This window comes from Trachurus japonicus, chromosome 23 (assembly GCF_045865225.1).
Source record: "Trachurus japonicus isolate A0001 chromosome 23, Traja_1.0".
In the NCBI taxonomy this organism is placed as follows: Eukaryota; Metazoa; Chordata; class Actinopteri; order Carangiformes; family Carangidae; genus Trachurus; species Trachurus japonicus.
Window position 1 is genome coordinate 8,136,587 of NC_140929.1, and position 19,296 is coordinate 8,155,882.

Consider the following 19,296-nt stretch of genomic DNA (forward strand, 5'->3'; position numbering starts at 1 on the left):
TTTGATGACAAGATTTAACCTACTCCAACTGCAGCCAGCAACCACTTATGTTAGCTTAAAGTACAGTAAAGAGTGGTGGATAAAGAATAAGTACATTGTCTGTGATTGTTGTAAATATTACATTTTGTTGCGCAACATGTCATTATTTCTTTGGAGTTTCTGTTGGTTGCTCGGCAGCAGCTCCTATCTGAACAATGCGTGGCTAATCAACTGTTAGCTTAATGTATTTTGAGACTAGACAGCCATGACAGCGGTATCAAACCCTCTCATCCACTTCTCAGCAAATAAATTGAATCTATATTTCCTAAAGTTGTCAGACTATGTCCTCTAAATCAGTTTTGTTTATGTCTGAATAATTATCTTGTTTATATCAACAATGCGCCACAGGCAATTTTCACATCTCCACTGCCGTATTTATGTTTGTAAAATGTCCAGGAGGGATTAACTAGTAATTGATTTTCTGTTGAGAAAGTTATGCATGATTTAAAATTGCATTGTTTGCAAGCACTTATTCAGTTATTCAGTGTCACAAGCTGCACACAGTCTACATCAGGCTTTTAAGATCATAATTCCTAAGTCTGATGCCAGTTCAAATCAGGCAACCAGCCTTTTATTTTTCCTGAGGCAAAAATATTGAGAAGCCAAATTTCAGAGTGTCATCTGATGATGGGTTAGCACTAGTTTGACTAATGGACTGCGACGTTTGGTTACTTTTGTGAAAAGGTCACAGAATAATTTAGCCAACTTTTTCTTTTCACTATGATTATCCCCAAGTAAAAGTTGTTTCCGCCATTAAATCTGACCTTATTCAGGTGCATAAATGAGCCCTTCCGCAATAACATCCAGCTATAAATTATTGCAAATGTAACTGAGCTGTCGGACGCTTTCATCACTGTGACAGGTAAATAGTTTATCAGTTGTGTTGGATGGTAACCCTTAAATGTTGTTTTGTATCTTTTGTACCTTTTCCAATCTTTAAATCAATATATACAATACAATACAATATACCATACAATTAATGTATATTGGGACATTGTTTAACACTCTAAATTAGGTGTGTTTTTAATCTCTGTGTTTCCTAATGAGTGAGTGCATTCAGCTGAGAGATGGTGGGTGTGGTCAGAGTTGATATATTGTGCCTCCATTCGGCCTCTCCACACCACAGTGTCAGAACTACGTGGGATTGTGGGCTTAGCTCCTCTGCCTTTTTGTGACAGCTGGTTTAGATGCCCTCAGCTGAGACTATACCTGACACAAGGTGTTTTTTAGGAGCTTGCTATTCCCTTAAATCCTGTTATTCCTCTATATTGCCTTGCTATAGAAAATCACATCCCCCATACCTCAGTCCCTTATGAAACTTGTAGCTTAGATTGACCCCGGCTCTGTGCATCGTGAGGCTCAATCGGAAATCTCTTTGAGTCCAAAGTACAATATTCCAGGTTGACATTTCAGTTTCAATGGCTAGAAAAAGGGGCGCTATAGAAACTGAAGGTTACAGGATAAAAATAGGCAGGAAAAGCCCTCAATGCTTCTGGAAGGTAGAGTGTGGAGAGGAGATGTAATGTAGATCATTGAATCAACAAGCTGAATTACGAATGTTATTCTAAAGCTGCGTGGAAGGTGAATAACACAAAGAAGATATCAGCTGCATGATGAAAGCTACATGATGACCACCAAGGAAAACAAAAGCACCATCCAGACTCATGTCCTTGTCGGCTTAAAGGAGACACTGTCTAAATACCATTATATTATATTGTGCAATCAATATTTACTACATAAGCAAACGTACTTGTCTGTTGCCGGTCGACGTGACCTGAACTAAGCAGTCAGTGAAGAAAGCTTAATTTATGTGACGGGTTTCATTGCACATTCAGTTTTGATAATGATGAAAGGACTCTGTGCAAAAGCAAGGCTAAAAGAAAAACACCAATAATTAAAATCTGTCATGTGAAAGCTGTAACGAGGCCAAATATTGTTTCCAAGAATTTTATTATTTCTTTTGCCACAAACAACTTAGAGCAAACAAAGAAAATGATTGCTGGTAGTCTTTTGAATGAAACGGCCTGCAACACTGACACAGTTTACATTACAGCGCAGCGCAGTCTGAATCCCCCGCTCTCTTGTTCCTTCCTGGGAGTCTATATGCAGATTATGCAATTTATTGACAGAGCGTATGCAGTAAATGAAAATGAAACGAGATTAAAAGAGAGTCACGCTGGAGAAGCGGATGATGTTTCCATTGTGATCGGCGTGGAGGAAATGCTGCAGCCATGTAAACAAGTGCAGGAAACAGGATTTCTCAGTGTAGCTGCACACAGCATTGCATATTTTCTTCCTTTCCCTTTTTTTTTATTTTATATAATGAACTGTGGCTTCTTCTACTTCTGCTCCTTCACCTTCCTTGAGCTGACTGGCACCATGATTGCCGCATAATGATAAGCTGAGACAGATTTGAATCTATTCACCAGAGACAAGGATGTTCTCACCCTTTCACTCCGGTCAATTATCTTTTTTGTGGAACTAGCAGTCATCTGAATCAAATTACAACAAAAGGGGATCAAAATCTGCCTCTTTTTTTCTCTCTTTTTTTTCTTCCTGTAAATTATAGACCATGACAAAGTTTGAGCAGACGTGTGGGATGAATCCATTGGAATTAATCTGAATTTTTCATCATCGCTGTCACACTTGCGTAGGCACTTAAACGCCCAGAAGCTGGCCTCAGTCTCTGTTAGAGGCGAAGTTTGAAGAAGCTCCTGTTTGGATTTTTGAGGCCAGATTTACGCCATTAGGCGGGTAACAGTAAAAGCTTTATCCTGTTTGTAAAAAGAACCTATTCCAGAGGTCTTTACCACAATGCTTCACAATCTTTTTCCAGTTATACCCAGAAATATTTGCTAGTACAGTCAGACCTATCTTTTAAAGGTTTTACACTTTAACTGCGTTTTATTTTGATGTGTGGCTCCATAAAAAGATATAGTTTTGGCTTTAAGCACCAAAAACCATCAACAATATTCCCTCTCTGAGTTCCTGTTGGAGCTCTAGTGACAACAGGTCAATGAGCCAATCAAAAGAAATGATTATCATTATTAATTTAACACCTAAAACAGCTTTGCAATCAACATAACACATTGAAATCTCACTTTATATAATTTGAGGGCTTTAAATAAGTCCTCATATTTGGCATCAAGTGCAAAATGATCATTAAAATCTAATCTAAATTAGATTAAATGGTCATTATTGTTTGTCATGGATCAGCTGCTGGTCACTATCCACATGCTGGTTTACTGCATAGTGTCATTTACTGTCTTTGTCTGTTTATTGGGTCTGCACTACTTACTGGCTCTTACCTGTTGGCTGATTATAGCTGTGTTTATTCACTGTTTGTCTGCAAACAGGTCCCCTCCAATACATCCTCAGCAGCTTCATTAACTTGCACATTCCCAATCATCAAGATAAGGGAGGGGGGAATTACGCTGAGGGAACAAAACATTACAAACAAACATACGAGCATTGCAAACAAAGCCCACGTTCTTACCGTTTGGTTATATCACTGTGTAAACGTATCACATACCAATTTAATTTTCATGACCATGGGCAGCTTTGCCATCAGTGAAAACTCCATCTCAACAAATTTTGCTTCATGAAAAATAAAGCAGAATTTTAGTGTTAATTATCAATCTGTCAGACTGGGGAAAAGCCTAAATTCTCCAATTTGCATGAAAAAAAAAACACAGAGGGATCTATGCCAGCTGTTGACTGTGTTAAATGGACGTGGCTATAAAAGCGATGGCTGAAATTTAGCAGCTGAATCTGGCAGCAGAGACTGGTTGGATTCTCTGTGTCTCGTGTTGTTTCTCTGCCTGAGGTGTGGATGACTTCACATGAGCTACAGCCTGAGTAACATGCGAACACTGCGTCATCTGGGAGAGGGAGAGAGGGACAAGTTGCCCAGGCACGAACCTGACCGAGGCTAAACAGCCCGTTTTAAAGTCACACTCTGAAGTTCAAATGTCACAACCACTTTGCATTTTTAAAACTCGGTCACCAAACAGGAATGTGAGGAGAATCCAGGAGTCCTGTTGCAGCTACGTGTGCTGCAAGTTGTAAGGTTGCCGGTGTGTATTAGTATATCATGCCTTGTAATGTGGTATAATCTTATTTGGAGCGGAGCTGCCAAAATAATTAATTCAATGGGAGCTGAAAGGCTCTGAAACACTCAGTGACTGACACATTAACTTGGCCTATTAACATAATTTGGGTGAATATGGGCATAATTCTCTAAATTACTACAGTAGCACCACTGTGTGTGTGCGTGTGCCACCACTGTGTTAACATCCATGTCTTTAGTTGGTTCATTTGGATCCTCATAACGGGGTTCGTGCAGCAGTTATTCAGGGGTTTTAATCAAATCTGAACAAAAAGGGTTCTCATCAAATGGATTAAGATGTGGACTTTTGCAAACTGCTGTATTTTAGTTCAATTAAAATCCATTACACAACTCCTGCTTTCATCCGGCTGTCAGTTTCATTAAGCCAGCTGCCAGTCATTTACACCAGCGCTGTGCCTGTTGAATCCTGTTCATGTTAAACCACAGAACTCAGGACGAATTAGCATCACGTTTGATCAGAGGCAATGTTTACAATAGGTTTGATCGAAGAGCAGCCAGCTGTTTGGCGGGGGGAAACTGGAACCACAGTGGTGTCGTGAAATTCCCAGTGGGAATTGACCAGGCACAAAAACAACAGTTAATCATCACACTGATGTAGACGCACGAGGAACGATGCCTTAAGGCAAAATGGAAATGAAGGCAGAACACTTGGAAATGGGAAAAAAAAACTGAATACACAGAGAGAAAAGGCTTTAAAGGACCAACTGTTGTAGCAGCGTCGGTGCTCCCACTTACATCCACACATATATATGTACTATAACATAAAACTGGGTCAACGACTGGCCTTTTCAAAGGACTGTGGCTACAGGCGACGCAACATCAAAAATGACCAATTAACAGAATCAGAATTGACAGCGAGGCGCCTCGGGCTGCTTCCTTTTGCGCTTTTAATGTCAACAAAACAGCCATCATCATCACTGCCAGGTCGACTAATGAATGTTTAGTAGGAAGGATTTGATTGGCTCCAGGCACAATGTTGTGATGAGATGTTGGCTTAGGTGGACTGTTGTTGCCGCAGCAAATGTGAAACACCAATTAGCCGTGTTTTTAATGGCGCAGAGTGTGATTTTCTTCTTAGCGCGAAACGTCCAGTGGCACGTTTCTGCTGAAATATAAAGCTGTCAGTCAGAGCAACAAGGGAACGAGATATTGAAAGCAAAGGGAGGACAGGCTAAGAAGGGCTAATTACATAGTTGACATCTTTTACCTTCACACATCCTTTCAAACTGCGTTTTTTTTTTCTCTCTCCGCTCTTTCCCATGGTGATTTCACAACACCGGCTTTGTTTGGCTGCGCATCACGTGTGCTTTTTGTCCGTCATTTTAAGGACAGCGCTTTCATTACACGGTCAGAAATAATGTGCACAAAAACACAAGGTTGGCCATCTTGGGTTACTGCCGCCTGCAGTACTGAGAACAGAGCTTGTCAGTGCTATCAATCCTTTTCTTGCCGAGACCTTATGAGAAAGACAGATGGCTTAAATAAATCAAATATGATGCAGGAGCATGCCTCTTGTCTTTCAGAATGCGCCCTGCATTCCCCAGCAGTAGCAGCAGCGGTATCAAAATGCCTCTCACAGCACGCCAGCGGCTCCCTTCCTGTGTGGTCCTGTGTGTTTTGTTTTTTTTGTTTTTTTCTCCAGAAAATTAAACCCTGATCATTATTTATCTTTTTTAAACTTCACAAACATCGTTTAACTAAGCAGTCGCCATTATGGATGGTTATTCCAGGCGGGACAGCCTCTCGAGGCAATGCAAATAAGAGGAGGGCAGATAGTGAAGCGGGAGTATTTAATATACAACATGTATAATTGATGACAGAGGCTGTGAAATATAGTGGAGATTCAGAGGGTGGAAGCTTATTATAATTTTACTCTTGAAAGAAGCTGAATACTGGCCTCCAACAATGTTTCTTTTAGGATTTTACATAAATTTCAGCCTTAAACTAACAGTATTAGAAGTTATTTGAAAACACCGTAGATCCTCTTTTTATGGAGGTCATTGAGGTGAAATATAAAAGATGACAAATCGGCAGTCAGGTATTGCATTACTCCGCTATTAATCTCTATTCATCCACAGATAAATGAAAGGCACTGACAAGGTAATCGAATCGGGAAAGCCACATAAGTGGGTCCTGTCGAAATTGCCTGTCACTGAGACACACATGGCTTGACAGGCTGTCAGGTTTGAATGCTTTGAGTTTTGGTCATGGCGCATCTGTTATCTGGTTATCGAGGTTTGACTCTCATGGATTAGCATCTGTCAGCTTTATTTCCAGCGACACCACAAGGCTTCAAGCTTACTGCCAGAGACACTGATGGCCACTTGTGACTTTCTGCGGCACTCAGCGTTCCCGTCTTATCTGACATGGCTGAAGTTGCCTCTTTTTTTTTTTTTTTCTTTTACAAGTGTGAGACAGATCCCTCTGCAAGTGAACAACCACAGAGTCTTCATACATCACTGGTTCTTGGACCACAAGTCCCATAACGCTCCACTGGAATAGACAATTTGTTTGTCTGTTTGTAAAAGTTTCCTGGTGGTGGTTTTGATTCAGATGTTACATTTTATTTGGAGTTTGAATATGAGGAACAGTTCTAAACATTGGCAGATGATTCAATGCAAAGCAGCTTAAAAGAGAGATATCACACTGAAGCTTCAGTACAGTAGGAGACCTTGAAGTAAGTAATAATATATTCAATAAGACAAAGTGCAAAAAGATCAGATAAAGATGTGCATTACCAAATACAAGTTAAGCCTTGGAGAGGAAGCATTCATCAAAGACTTCTGGAGACTCTTGAGGATGGAGAGAGGGATATCCCTGCTCTGATGGTATTTTCTACCTGGTTCCACCACAGACATTAGCAGTCTGGACTGAGATCGCCTTAAGTCTAGCGATGGAAATGCCAGACGGGATTCCTAAGAGCAACTAAACGGCTGAGAAGAAACATAAGCCTCTATGAGTTCAAGCAGATGGATACAGAGCAGGAGGTCACTCTGGGGGTAAGCTGTGGGTCGCCAGTGGAGGTCACTGAGCCGTGGACTGATTTACCCTTTCGGGGAGATCGAAGACCAGGCGTGCCACTGCATCTGTATTTCAATGTGCATGGAGGGGATTACAGTAGTGGAGGTGAGACAGAACCAGCAGTATGAAGAGTTGGGTGATGGTTGGTTATCAAACAAGACAACCAGTTACTTTGCAGCTTGGGTTGGGGTGAGCCGATTTTTGATATGATGTATCAATGATTGGCTGGATTGACGTGGATATGGGATGTCTTCATCCATGTGGATATATCAAGAGACAAGCTAACAAGGCAGTAAGGTCATCTGGATGAATTTGGTATAGTTGTGTATCGTCTGCATAGCGTCAAAGTCGAACATTACCCTCATTGAACGTTGCTCTAGCTCTGTGCTTTAGTGTTAATCATCGCTTTTCCTACTGTAACATGACAAAACTGGGACAGGTACTGTAAATAGAACAACCTGTCCAAGGGCAACATAGCTCTGCTTTTTATCACTAAACTCTGAATCACAGGAGAAAGAGTATGGGGGGTGGGGGGGAGTAGGGAGTTGGGGGGGAGGGCGGTGGGACGAAATACAGAAACAATGAAGTGGAACAAATCCAACAGACACACGCTTTATCTCGTTCCCTTCGCCTTCCCTGCCTTTTTTCCATTTTTGCTATCTTTCTCTATCTTAATGAGCACCACAGCTCTCTATCGAAGGATGGTGCCAGCGTGATACATCACAGGCAGGACACATACGGGGGGGGAGGGGGAAGGGGGGGACGGACGAGGACAGGACAGTAGCAGTGTGACAGTGATGCTTGGCAGAGCAATTTAAGAGTGCTTAGACAGGCATGCTGATTCACGGGAGGGTGAGCAAAAGAGCACAATCATGCTTGGGGGGTGGTGGGAGGGGGTATAAGGCAGAGTCACCCACGCTGTAAAGATGGAAATATTAGGACGACTTCAACCTGTTGAATGTGTTGTTTTTGGTGGATGACTTTGAGTTGAGATCAAGATGAAGGGGGGGAGGTTAAAGCGGAAACAAAGCAAAGGAAATCCAATTGCTTTTAAGATGCATAAACAATGATTAGGAAGATTATGGTCTGCCTGCAAGCTGTGCATTAAAACTGAAAGGTGCAACATGCAGAGTTTTCTATTTTGACCTCTGGTGGTGTTGAGGGAGATGCTGCAATGCTGCAAATCCATCCCAAAGAGAGTGAGATGAACGGGCTGCAACATCAGTTTAGTTTGAAAAATAAAACTTTGAAATTATGAGTAATTAAAATAACTGACACTCGTCAATAAAACTTGTTTGATAGTTTGCAGGAAACTGTAAAGTGGATAATTCTTAAAAGTGCTTGAGACAGGACTTAACTATAATGAGACACGAACAGGGTGTGAGTGAGTGTGTGTGTGTGTGTGATATCACATGACTTTTTCTTGAGTGGCCTTCAACTACTGAATGCAAACTAAGTGCTCGACACCTTTTTCAGAGGCAGTTAAACCTTTTTTCGAGAGTGTCACATTCACAGAGTGACATTAACAGGCTTATGTTCTCCCCGCTAAACACACTCTAGTCAAAAGGTTCACTTCTAATTGCTCATCGGCCTGAGTTAAAATGTCTGGTCATAAAGTCGATGTGCACAGAGAGCCGGTGGCACGATCGCAACCACTCACTGTACCGAGAGTCTGAGAGCTCGGTTGCATAACGCAGCCTCATTATTCAGAGGCAACGTTGCACCACATTAATAGAAGGTGACCTTTCCATTTGTTTGCAGCAGACTGCTGCCTCACATTTTATTTTTACTCCTCTTCGTGGTGCTGTCTCTCTTCAGCAGATCAAAGCGGAAGCACGTCCATCTCTGCGGCGCCTCGCTCTCCATTCCTTTTCCTTTAAATTTCCATACTGGGTAATGTGACAGTATACACTTGTTCAGTGGTGGCGGCTAAGAGCAGGGTTTAATTGAACAAAGCCTGTGAGAGGGAGCCCCAGAGCAGCACCGGCAGGGCTCCGCTACACCTGCGTGAGGCGATTACTGAGCCGCCACATGAATGCAGAGGCTGGGAGAGAGTGCATCCATGTCCATGCTCTATGTGAAATCAGTAATGAGCCAGCAAACCGAGGCTAGCGGGCCAGCTCATTGCCATGCATGGTACGAAGAAGCAGGGACAGCAGGGGAGTCCCAGAGGCAATATAGAAAAGGAAACAGGCTATATTGTCATTCTCATGGGGGGTACATTGCTTGCGAGATGCTCTTAGCTGATAGCAACAATGTGGTAAGGCGCCGTATTGCCATATAACGTGGTACACGATGCCATTCCTGACCAAGTGAAGCTTTAGCAGCATCTTCCTCTCTTTTTCCTCAGAGTTATCTGAATCAGAGCCTTAAACGCAGCAGCCGTGGAGAAAGCTTTGCGCTCTGTATCATGCGGGAACAATCATCGATGTTCTATTTTTGCCCGCATGAGACACAGATTAGATAATCAAAAAGTGCAGCATATTTTCTTATGGAGAGGGGGGGTGAAAAAAATATGGAAATGTCAATACACTTATTCAAGCTTAAAGGATTTCTCCCGGCACGCTGTGAGATCACTACACACATTTACATTATTAATTTCCGTGGCATGAGCCTCGACACAGATAACGCGACGCAGCCTTGTCTGTTTTTGCGAGCTGGCAGCGTCCGGCAGCACTTTCACCGGAGAGACGACCGGCCTGCCAGATGCTGGCTTAATATGTCTGCCTGTTGATTATAGCTTGTTCCAGAGCTGCTGCTGCTGCTGCTGCTGCTGCTGCTGCTGCCGCTAAAACGTCCTTGGTACCCAGGGAAGAGAAAGCGCTTGTCATGCATCCACTGACACCTGGGACGATTTCCATGCATGGAGGAGAAAAAGCGAGATGTCTTACAAGCTGGGATTCGGCTTATTGTACATGAGGTTCCAGGCAGATAATTATAATAATGATGTTGATGTTATTTTTAGATTGAATTTGCTGATAATGGCAGATATTTGTACTGATATTGGTGGCACATCCTGCTACACACTATAATAAGACATTCAAACTGTCCACTGCGATTCAGACAAATGAAATGTGTGCTAGGTGAGGTTGGCCGCTCGTACTGCTGCTTCTACTCGTGAGAAGTAATTATGATATGAAATATGTAAATCTGCTAATTAAAGGCAAATCAAAGAGAGAATACATGCTGCAGGTTTTTTTTCTTTCAGTCTTAGGTGAAAATTATTTGTGTGAAATAAAGTATTTAGTGTGAAGTGGGAGTGGGAGGCGTGACGTTGCTTGTCAAGTTGTAGCTGCAGCAGGTTCTCCGTGTACGACGGGAGAGGATTGACTCATCTTCTTTACCTCCTCAGATCGCTTAAAGGATTAAAAGCCCGAGCTTGAGTGTCTCTTTTAGCATCTGAGGAGGCAGGTGAACTGTCAGCTGTGGGGTTTGGGTCTTTTCCATTGACCTGCACCTGTTCGAAATAAGTTGACTTGGCTCTCACAGGCGTCTTCTTTAATCTATGCTCTGCAGAAGCTAAAACCCGCCTTTTTTTTTTAGGTTGAATGTGGCGGCTTACAGTGAATCAAGAGCCGCTGGGCCGGAGCTGCCTGGCAGAACAGCAGAGGTCGTATGTGACACTGTCATTTTTCACAGATGGTGTGGAGGCTGCCATAGCAAAGTAGCGGTAATATCACTAGGGCTGATCTCTGAGCATCCTCTGAAGAGGTGAGGAGAGGAGGAGGAGGAAGATGAGGAGTGGTGGTGGTGGCGGTGGGTGTATCTGGATAGAGGGCACCTTAAAATGACATTCCTGCAGTGTTGAAGATAATTTGCGGTAAATCAGTGCGAATATAATTTCTGTGAAGTGGCGTCTAAAGGTCACGGTGAGAGAATTGTGGGGCCCTCTTGCTGTCAAGGCTCGTGACAATTCATCCAGAGAAATAAAGAGGGAGCAGAGCGAGTCACTTGCTTTTCATTTTGATTAGGATCCGAAATGGGAGATGGTGGAGTACAGTCTGGGCGAGACCGGGCGTTACATACACCCCCACCTTGCTGTGTTCTTAATCAAAAATATGCGCGCACACACACGGAGAGAGACACACAGACATGCATATCCTCCTGTGTACATTCTGAGCTCTTTCCCTTCAGTCGGCGCACACAGTGACACATGGCCACCTACAGGTTCTCTGGGGAATCTCGGGGTAGTTGACTGTTTGCAGATTATCACAGCTTGTTTTTCCACCCGCTTGAATGCCATTTCCTGCTCGTTAACTCCTCATTAACATCGCTCGCTTCATGTCCACTTAACACAAGCGCTGCCAGAGAGGTCTGAGGTTTGAGAGGCTTTGTCACACCTGCAAAAGGAGAGGTCTCGCTGTAATTGCACCCTTTCATGCAGAATGCTATTGTCTAACTTTTAATGAGAAGCTATTATCAATGTTATTCCACGAGGGTTTGACAATCCATCCATGAATCATAATCTTGTGCGTGCTCCTATAACCCTTTAGAGCTGTGTTATCTGGGGGCAGTAACTCCTGGTAGGGTCTCCCAAGACAAATTGGTCCTCTGTGAGACGCAAGATTAGGAGTGAGTCCAAGATTTTAATGAGGGAGTGACCTCACAGTGAATGGGGAATCCTCTAATGGAGGCAGCACTGGGCGGGGAACTAGCATGGGAGTCTGAGGGGGGGGGGGATACCAGGAAGGGTTTTACTGTAGCTGAGCTCATGATCATGCACAGCACAAGCTCTGGAAAGAATACAGAGTGCGCTGTGCCACCTTCAGTCGCGTGGTAGAGGTTGATGGGATTAGCAGGTGATGCAAACATTACACCGGACTGTTTATAACAGTTAAAAAAGGAAGTTGTGTGCTTATCTTGAGCCTCAAGGCAAGGTCACATTACATTTGTACTCTATGAATATGTATCGCTTCTATTGACACCCAACAGAAGGAAAGCTGGAGTGTGGTTTAAGGCTAGACTTAAGTTTATTCAACTCTGAGTGGATGGATATGCTTGGGTTGCCAGTAGCACACAGCTGCAGTGTATCTGGGAACGGAGATACTTTTTTGGATTTTAGTGTACCCGAACCCGATCCAGAAAAGTTTCTGCTCATTATTTGGGAGCTTTTTTCTAAAGAAAAAGAAACGTTTGGATGTGTGTTTTGAGCATGATTTTGAGCCAACTACAAGAGATTAAAACAAAACGGAACAAAAAAACATGTTGGTGCATGTTTTGAGCCAATCACATCACAAGACACTGCCAGTTTGGTTTTGGTGAAGAGAGCCCTCAGGCTCAGTCCCTTACGTTATCGCAGAGCAGCAACAGGTGACTCTGGTTCACACTCCAACACAGTAGGTGGCGGTAATGCACCTTAACGGGAAAAGAAGCAGCTATAAAACAGTGGATACATTTTTTTGAGTGTTACAACCCCGCGAAACGACTTGTTTCACTACCAGAATTTGATCCATTCAGTCCAATTACATTTGGAAAGTCTAAAGCAGAAGTTAACCGGCTAGCTTGGCGGAAGTCTCTACTGCGCCCACTTCCGGTTTCTTCCCAAATACGAATATGAATCCAAAGTTTTTGTTAAAGTCGAATCCGAACTTGAATACAAATAGTGCATTGGCTGTACACCCCTACTACATAGTGTCGCTCTCCTTTTTCAAGAGTTTGTGATTGTTCTCAGGGCTGTTGTATAGGGGAGAAAGGTGATGATAATTCTAGGGGCCCAACGCCCAGTAGGCCCACAAAAAACCCCAGTAGTCTAATCTTTGTATGACTGAATTATTCCGTGTAAAAATGATAATACATACATAGTCTAGAAAAAAAGTCGGCAAGTCAGGAGGCAGGGGCCCACTTTAGTATTTTTTCAGGGGGCCCAGAATTCCTAGCAACGGCCCTGATTGTTCTAGATCAGTTTATCACTCAAATCATAAACATGGCATCATCAGAGTAAATGTTACTTGGTTGTGATACTGAGTTGTGGCTGAAAATATGAAATTTAGGACAGAGAAGCAGCAAAACTGACTCCCTCCAGGGGTTGTCCAGCCTCCTCAACGGTGGGGTCCCACAGGGAGATGGAGAAGCTCACACATCCAGAATAAACCTTAAGCAGAACCACCGCTGCTCTTTCAAGTTTAAAAAAGAAGAAAAAGAAAAAAAAAGGAGCCAGTTGTTCTGAACTGGATGACTCCTCAGGGGGTGTTCCCTATGGAGGAATCCCCCTGGGGTCCCCTCTTGGGTTGAGATGAGAGGAGCATGCTTTAAACAAGATTCGCTGGAGGGCTTACGTATCATATCTGAGCGGGGAACACCTCAGATTTACCCAGGTGGATCTGTAGGTCGGTCGTCTGGGAGGAGAAGAAGATGTTTGGCCTATTTTGTTTAACCCACTGCCATCATGATCCAGTGCCCAAATAAGTGGCTGAAAATGGGTGGATAAATGGCTTTGATCATTCCCTGTATAAATATTTATGCTGTACCTCTACAGGCAACTGTCAAGACCCATCCCTCACAGTCTGATTCCCCCGAGACAGTGGGAAGAGCTTGAGGAAGTGAATGCAAATTTGTAATTATACACCGGCTCCAGATTCGTTGATCATTTTTTTTCGGAGGCCGTGTTTCATCAGCACGCTGAGATGCTGTGTTTGTTTGATGGGTATCAGAACCTTTTCATTTCCTGCCAAACATTTCTTCAAATATTTGTGTACATTTCTTTTTTTTTTTCTGTGTGTGTGCCTCACTGCTTTGTCAGCCCATCTGAGTGATAGCCCCTGCTGGAAAGTAGTTTGCACACACTTGGGATAAAATGAGCCAATATTTACCTAAGCAAGAAGTTAACCTCCATGGGAGTCCAGAAGATGTAGGAGATTGTCTTGGTCAGGGAAAAGGCATCCGCTTTGTTTACCATCAGCCGTCACTGATGTTGTCACATTATCACATTACATTGGAAGTGTTGTATTTACACCACCTCCTTTCACATTTGCCAGAGAACTGACATCAGTGTTTTTTTTTCTTCTCATCGGGAGCAAAGGGAGGAGAGGTTTGAGGTTAGCTCAGGCTGTGGAAGTGATTCTTATTTCTCTTCTAAAACTTGCTCATATCCATGAACTGTAACACCACTGAGAGGAGGCTGAATGGACCTGCAGCCCCCTGCGGACCAGGTGCACTGCAGCAATGATTGCAGGTTTTGCATTCCGGTCATGCTTTCTATACAAACGGCAAGTAAACGGACGCCTAACCCTGCACACTCCCATGGAGAGGGCCAGCAATGAAAATGTATGTAATCATCAAAAGCAGGGGGCAAGTGCCCTCGGCTTTACCTTGGATCAGTGGAGGGAATGGGAATCGGGACACAAGGGACGCGACAACAACACAGCTGCCACTTTTGCTAACAATGCGTCTTATATTAGGAGGTTGGAGCTACAACAATAGAAAACGAACACCTGTTGGGCCGTCCATGACACAACCGCTGACCCATGTTGGAGGTTATTTAGCTTTAAATGAAAGTCAAAGTTGTTATTGCTGTTTAAGCAAAACCACCAAAGACCATTTCCTACTTTTTCGTGTCCGGTTATTTGGTTTTGCCCGGTGGATGTCTGACCAGCCGGGAGTCAACAAAAAAAAGACAAAGTGTAGGACAGAAGTTGTGGAGAAAGGGTGTGAGGGTTGGCCCTCAAGGCCTCCCAGAGGGCACAAGCAATTTTCAGCTCTAGTGAGCCAACTCCAGGAATTCCTAAGTCTGAACACAGAACAATACTCAAGCTCATTTATTCACATCCTCCCATGGCAGCAACTGACTTGTCTCACTTTTTTTCACCCCAATACACCAAACAAAAAGGGCAAATTCAGGATTGCAGCGACTGAGTAGCAGCAAAAAAAAGTTTGAAACCACAGCGCAGAGGTCTTATCTTATCATTTATTTCAAGTAAAGTGAGCATGTTAATCCTTTAGGAAATGAGATGTGAGGGAAGAATCTGAATATTCACCTCTCTGGGGATAATGATGGAGGTGTCGTTTGCGCCGAGACTATGGGGCTCTTTCAGATGCACTGGCAACTGACTGCAGTCGTACTGAGACTCACAGGTAAGCTGTGTGATTGATAGCTATGCTAAGGAGTGCCACCGCTGCTCTCCCCAGGCGATGGCAGCTGCACTCATGCTCAGCGGGCTGGAGTGCCAGGATTTCTACAAAAACCAGAAGCGCAGAAGTTGTTGAACTTGTCTTTTTCCTGTTCGGTACAACTTCCTCACTGCTGCATGCTTTGTCTTAGGGAGATGAGATAGAGATATTTCAAGCAGGAATCCCGACAGTTGATTGAAACATCATCCGCTCTCCTTTAGCCGAAGTCTTCTCTCCTGTGGCTTCATAATAACACGACTCCCAGTGTGTGGATGGAGGCTTTAAGACCAAGTCTAAGCTCCTCTCAGACCTTCTTTGAAAACCAGGCTTGTCCACATTGTGCAGAGGAGGATTTGCGCATCCTTAGTGGACTCTAGCCGGGCCACGGCTTTTCGCTGTGTAATGGCAGACGCTGCAGGTGAGGGACGAGGCTTATGGCCGCTGGAGGTGGACACAGAGCAGCGAGGGGAGTTAACCGCCTCCACAGCGCTATGACCATCTATACTGATCCACTTTACTTTCCCTAATCCACTTGTCTCATACGAGCCACAAGTGTGTCCCATTGGTATTATTGGTGTTTTTGAATATGAAATGGTGGTCTTAAACATTTTATGGGGATTAGGCCAGCTTAGCTCCATGCCTAATGCAATGATTAGGGATTTCTGGCACAGCAGATAAGTGAATGTTCACTAGTTACTCAGCAACTGTGCTCAACTGTTTAAGACCTTAAGCTGAAATGGCAAAGTCTTGGACAAGCCGGTTCTCCAGCTGCAGTAGAGTGCATCACCCATGACACTATAAACTGACTTTGGCCCCTTCGTGATAAATAAGTTTCTTATTGGTCACCATTAGGTTAATGGGAATGGCATACTCAGGTTATGATGAGGAAGATGGAAGGTAGGTATAAAGTTATGAGATGTGATAAAGCATAGGATACTGTTGGTTTATTACCTCACCATGAAAGAGAATATCTTCATAGTGGTTCAGTCTACACATCATGCATGATTAAACTCCAGATGTTGCCTGAACAATGATATATATGTGTGGTTTGTTTTTTAGCCAGACACGAGTCCCATATTTTACACCTTTCCATTGTTTTATTCTGAAATGTGGATATCCATACTGCAGCACATGTTCAGTCAGTCAGCAGTGACCAGTGTCCTCTTTTATGCTGCTGTCTGCTGGGGCAGCAGCATGTCAGGCATGAACACAAGGAGAGGAGACTGGATAAGCCAGTCGTTAAAAAAAAAAAAAAAAAGAAAAAAGCTGGGTCTATACGCTTGGCAGGAGTCTTGGCTCGCTGAGGACTGTTGTTAAAGGAGAGACACGTGTAGTGTAAGATGCAGCCATCTTGGACAACACCAGCCAACCTCTCCACAACATCCTGGCAGGTCAGAGAACGGCAGCAGCCAAAGTCTCATCTCACTGCACTGCAGGACAGAGCGGTTCAGGAGAGGCTTTGTTCCCACTGCCATCACACTGTACAGCACCTGAACCAAAGGCTCATGAGTATTAAACTATTATTGTTATGACTGTTGAGTTGCTGGACACCTGAATTTCCCCTAGTAGATCAATAAAGTGTATATCTACCCAACTATATGTTATAAGAAGATAATATCTGTGGTTGTAAGAACCAAAAACCACATGAATGTTTTACAGCTCATCTTAGGCTTCTCTCTGGAGCTCCTGAAATGTCAAGCTGGTGATCAGAAGAGAGCAAGTCGCTTTGAGCCTCAGCTGTGATTGGCTACCTGTTACTGAGTCAGATAAAAATATGGCAGATGTCAGGTAAAGGAGAGACAAACCAAATCCAGCGTGGCTGCATATTAGATCTGTGTGAATGGCTGAGAACAGTGGCCGATGGTTTGTTTCAAGGCTGAGTTTCTGAATTCAGTCTGTGTGCATTTCTCTCTGGACTGAGTGCTTTGATACTTTTTATAGCATTAATATAGAACCTGGACTTGTTTTATAATAAAGTCCCACTTTAGAAAATATACAGCCTTTATAGTAACAAGTCAGAATCAGAATGATCCTTTCAAAATAAAAAGCTTTTGATTAAGGGGTTGGAAAAAGTTTGACTTGTTCTTGTACAAAAAAGAGAGGGGGCATGAGGGAAAAGCTGAACCTGAGCTGCAGCCCGATGATATTTATGTCAAACTCGAGGAATGATAAACTCAACAAGTGCACCATAAAAGCTGAAGTCCAGAGTTGTGGCTGGGGTGAAGACGCAGAGCAGACAAACCACATTACTCCCAATATCAAAGGCCTATGAAGCTGCAGAAGTGAGCAGTGTATAAATCAAAGCAAGGTCTACAACACAAGACGAGTGTTTAAGGTTAAAAGCGAGAACTAGTAGGTCACTTGGGGATCAAAAGGATTTTATAGTGCCATGCGAGGCGAATTTTTAAGTGCAAGTTGGAAATGGACCTTTGAAGATAAAATGTCAGGTCCAATTTTGTCAATAATTCCTTTTAAAGTTTTTTATTGAACTTGTGGTGATATGGGCTGGGTGGTGGAGGGAAGACTGATTTTGAAATGCCCATCAACTGCAAATATATCGGAGGGGAGGTTGGTGGTGGTTAGAAAAACACACACACACACACGCACAAAAAAAAAAATAGAAGACGAGCTGAAAAGACGGGAAAATGAGCCACAGGAGAGTCTTAAGGCATTTATATGGTCAGAAATTTATCCGTCAAAAAGGATAGGCAGACAAAAGCCTTGAAAAATGCACAGCTTAGAGCGCTCTGCATGGGAAAATAAGCGGCACGTTGATAACAGAGGAGATGCTCATGCTTTGAAATGACAGCAAAGGTTTTTTTTTTTTTTAACATCACATGGATTTGTACCTTGAGGAATTCACCGCCTGTGCCTGTTTATATTATTACATCATCCTTGTGGGACTGGTGTAACAGATTTAACTTGGCTCAAACTCAGCAATTTTAGACACTTTTGTTAAACAAAATAACTTTCTTCCACTGATTACTTTGAAATTAACTGAGCTTAATGTTCAACTTTGTGCCACCATGCTGAGGTTATTTTATGATCTCATTTTCATCAGGCTTTTTATGTGCACTTAGATTTTTTGTAATGAAGCAGGTGTCTCATGGGGAGATGTTATCTAAGCACCGATTATGGGGGGGTAGCGAATATCTGTGCCAGATATCTGTCCTTCTAATTACCAATCTAATTGCTACATGGACAAAAATTGTCAGTTATTTGAGTTGCTTTTAGACGGACTAAAAGCTGACGTGATGCAGAAAGGGTTGCTCCGCACATACTGATGTTTTTAGATGCCGTATGCATCAGTGATCTCGCCTCACACCATCGCACATCAAAGATGGCACTGAATTTTTGTTGAATTTTGAATATAACCACATTATACCTTCCTCACACAAGAGGACTTTGAAAGGATTTTGAAAGACTTAAGTCTGGCACCTTTTTTGAGACTTAAGTCTGACACTCTCTCACATCCAATAAACTACTACTTTTGTTGTATAATTCCTGTTTCGGGTGAAATAACAATCACAATCCCAATGGCATCCAGGATTTGAATAAAACAAACAACATTTAACCAACCTGTCCTAAGACTGCTATTTGACAGAGACTGAACCAATTACTTGAAAAAATGCCTGTCCTCCGGTTTAATTAGTTTCAGACTCCAGCAAAATGACGAAAATCGTCAAATTCCCCAAAGCTATTGTATCTCTTAACTGCTCTTTAATCAAATCAGACACATTTCAGCTAATGTCCATGATCTCCTTTTGATAACAAATGTAATGACTTCACTCAGCTGTCTGTGTGGCCCCCTCTGTACGGCTGCTTCCCACTTTTACACAAATGATCAACACACCACAAATCTAGCAAAACGCTCATGAACTCACTTGAAAAGGCATTTCATGGAAGGCCAGTGTTTAGTGGTTTATTATCCTTTTGAATCTCACAAAAACTCTGAAATATCATGGTTAAGAGTTCAGTTCCTTCCGAGTTGTATCTCAGAA

The 19,296-nt window shown here is 43.0% G+C and overlaps 1 protein-coding gene across 5 annotated transcripts in view; it reads left to right on the plus strand.

The window, feature by feature from the left end:
* chrm2a (cholinergic receptor, muscarinic 2a) overlaps positions 1-19,296 on the plus strand; it is a 76,318-nt gene that overhangs the window by 48,142 nt on the left and 8,880 nt on the right. The window contains exon 3 of one of the 5 annotated variants that reach the window (XR_015035140.1): positions 10,733-10,900. The exons of the other annotated variants lie outside the window; for them this stretch is intronic. The gene's annotated coding sequence lies outside the window, so the exon portion shown is untranslated. The remainder of the gene's footprint in view (positions 1-10,732; positions 10,901-19,296) is intronic. 5 annotated transcript variants of the gene reach the window in all.